This window comes from Arachis hypogaea, chromosome 14 (assembly GCF_003086295.3).
Source record: "Arachis hypogaea cultivar Tifrunner chromosome 14, arahy.Tifrunner.gnm2.J5K5, whole genome shotgun sequence".
Lineage (NCBI taxonomy): Eukaryota > Viridiplantae > Streptophyta > Magnoliopsida > Fabales > Fabaceae > Arachis > Arachis hypogaea.
The window spans coordinates 11,056,187-11,059,756 of NC_092049.1; positions in this window are offsets into that span (position 1 = coordinate 11,056,187).

The following is a 3,570-nucleotide window of genomic DNA, read 5'->3' on the forward strand; positions in this document are numbered from 1 at the left end:
TTATGTGTGTGCATGTGTTTGTGTATAATTCGAACCAAACTGGTTCGAATTATGTAGAAATGGAGTTCGAACCAAACTGGTTCGAACTACATATATATGTGCGTTGGTGAATTTATGAAGCAGTTTTTGTTTTGACTTATTCACGTAAATTATTTTCTCCCTTGTCTTATTTCTGTTTTTTACCCTATTATATTGGAGGGGCCGATCAAGAATCAACGACATTAGTATTTAGTATGGTTGGAGCTTACCACTAAATAAAAATTCAGCTGCACACCATGACCACTTTCTAGTGTATAACAAAGACTATTATTAGTCTTTATCCCTCCTTAATAAGGTATACTTTTCTTCTTTCGATTTTAAAAAATATAAAAAATTTTAGGACTTTAATAAGGTATAATATTAAATAATCTTGATAAGGTGTAGTTTTAATCTTTTTATCAACTTTTTAGATTTATATTAGATTATGATTTTTGTCAAGTATAAATAAGTTGTAGTTCCATTTTCTGATAGTATGGTATTTAAATTGGACTTTAACGCAGAGTTTATGTCATAAGAAGTGGAAGAATTTAAACAAATTATATTGATTCACCCAATAAGATTGTTCATAGTCACACAAGTTCCAAAATATTAAAAATCACACAAATTCTAATGAAGTATGATATTAAACTGCCTTATTTTTTTATGTGTATTTATTTATAAACAAATTTAATATGTAATGACACATGATTTATAATGTAATAATCGTTATACTGTAAATTTTTTTGCAATTTTTTTCATTTACAAGAATATATTATTGTATGACACAAGTGGCACAGTCAAAGTTTTTAAGTTTGTTTTTAACTTATAACACCTTACTTATATGCTTTAAGTTCATACACTTTACTTTTAAAATTAAAGATACATCATATTTATAATTACAGGTACTAACATCTAAATGTATTTTATTTCGGACTTGCTATATATACAAACAAAAAAGGTCTACAAGCGTTACAAGTTATCCAGTCCAGACTTCTATCCACGCGTACTCACTCCCTTTGAATGGAGCGTAAATTACACGCGCGTCACTCAACGGTTACGCTTCGCAAAAAGCGCTCCTTATGACGCACTCTTCCACTTCTCTTTCGAAAAAAACACAAACCGTCCATTTTCGAGCAACATTCCAAACTGAAGAGATAGAACTCGTCGCAAAGATTAGCAGAAACCATCAACACAAGATAGAACTCTCCATCAACAATCTCCAAAAAAAACGAAGATATATTACTCAAGGTACGTTACTATTTTACTCATCTTGTAGATTTTCCACATTTCGAAATCGAAGAACTATGTTTTACTGTTCTTCTACGTTCTTCTAGGTTTTACTGTTCTTCTTGTTCTAGCTCTCATTTTATTGTTTTTAATGTTCTTCTTGTTCTAGGTTTTACTATTCTTCTTGGTTCTAAGTTTTACTATTCTTCTTAGTTGTTCTAGGTTTTACTATTCTTCTTGTTATAGTTTTTCTCGTAACTGATTTTTGGGAGTATATTGCGTAATTTGGTGGATGTATATGGAGTAATTTTTTTGGTGTATATGGCATAATTTGTTGGGTGTATATATCTGAACTGATATAATGTAATATAATCAACTGTTGCAACTGTTCTAAATATTGCTTGTCCTTGGGTGTATATTGCTTGACCTTGTAATGTTGCTTGACCTTGTATATTTATGCATGTTTGAGTGAATTGAAACATCATTTTGAACTGATCTAATTAAATACTTATGAGAATCCGTATAGGTGTATATGGTTGATCTATGGGTGTATCTGACTGATATCTATGGGTGTATTTTTTATTTCAGAAAAAATGGCAGGCAAAGATCAAGCTGAAAAAAATGTAAGAACAAATATATGTCTTAGATCAAATCAGTTTTTAATAATAGAAATATATCTGACTCTAATTTTGCTTTGTTTACAGCAAACCAAAGACCTTAAGTGTGCAACCCATTTGTTGAGTGACAAATTCAGAAATATGAACGAGGAGAAGAGAGCAATTGTTAGGGATTTGAGATTTGGTGGCTTGATGCACATCCCGCCGCTAAGGGTGCATCAGCAAATATTAAAGGAGTTGGCTAACTCCTTTAAATTAGGGAAAAATAGACTCGAAACTGGCTACGGTTCGTTTAAAGTAAGATCAAGAACAATAGGGGCTGCGCTTGGCATCAACGCGTCAAGTAACTCGCTACACACATAGGTGTATATGAGCCATATTGAGGTGTATTTTAAGTAATGCTTGGATGTATTTCAAGTGATTTTCATACAATGTTGTTTCCCTTTTTGTAGGAGATCTACTGCCTCAGAAATTCAATTATAAGGATCTTTCTGAAGACAACAAACAAATTTTTAGAAGATTCCAGGGGAAGACCCTAAAAAATCTGACAGATGAGATGATGGCTATTGGTGTTGATAATGAACAGGATCGCCTCATGTTCAAGAAGATTTTCATCCTCTATATACAGATAGTGTTCCTGTTACCAACCACAATAAACAAAATCTCCCCTGTGTACCTGGCACCAATTTTCAAGATGGACACAATAACAGAGAGGAACTGGGGAGCACATGTTCTGAATTTTATTATCAAGGGTATAACAGATTACAATCTGAAAAAGAAAAAGGTAATTGACGGCTGCCTGTTTACCCTGATGATAGTTTACTTTCATCTATCAAAAAATAAAGACAAGAAGGGGGAAGAAAGACCTCCAGAACCCTGGATTGCCAACTGGACTAAAGAACAGTTGGTTGAAAGAATGAGGGCAGAAATGAAGGAACATATGGTAAGTGAACAAAATATCTTGGGTGTATTTTATTTTTTTGAATGCTTTTAACTAACATTTCTAATGTTTCAGGGAATTGTAAAGATGGCCGAAACAAAGGAGAAAATGAAAGAAAAAAAATAAAAAAAAACCAAAAAAATAATAAAAAAAGAAGGCAAGTTCATCATCATCATCTGAGACTGAAACAACTGAAAGTGAAGTCCATTCTACCTCTGAGTCTGAGACTGAAGAAGACTCAGAGGATTCAACAAGGAAACAACCCAGCCGAAAAGTCAAAAAGTAAGTAACATACTTGGATGTATTTTGTTTATCCAGTTGAGTGTATTTTGTGCATTCATTCAGGTGTATTTTGTACATTTATTTGGGTGTATTTTGTGTATTCATTTGGATGTATTTTGTCCCTTTTAGTATGTTTATAAATAACGATTGTTTGCCTTCCAGAATAGAAACCAAAAAAAGAAAGAAGATTCAGGAGGATTCTGATTCAGAATCTGAATCAAATGATGAGTAATGTTCTAAAATTATTACTGCTTTCCTTTGGGTTTATTATCAATATTTCATGTATTAACAGAGCGTCTCTTATTAACTTTTAAAAGCGAAGAATCATTACCAGTAGAGAAGCAAAAAACAAAGAAAAAGACTCAAAGAAAACCACAAAAGTAAGCACTTCTTTGGATAGTATTTTCTGATCAATTTAATTTTGTATTTCTGATTCATACTTATTTTTTTCCCCCAGGACACAATCCAAAAAGAAAAATATCATTG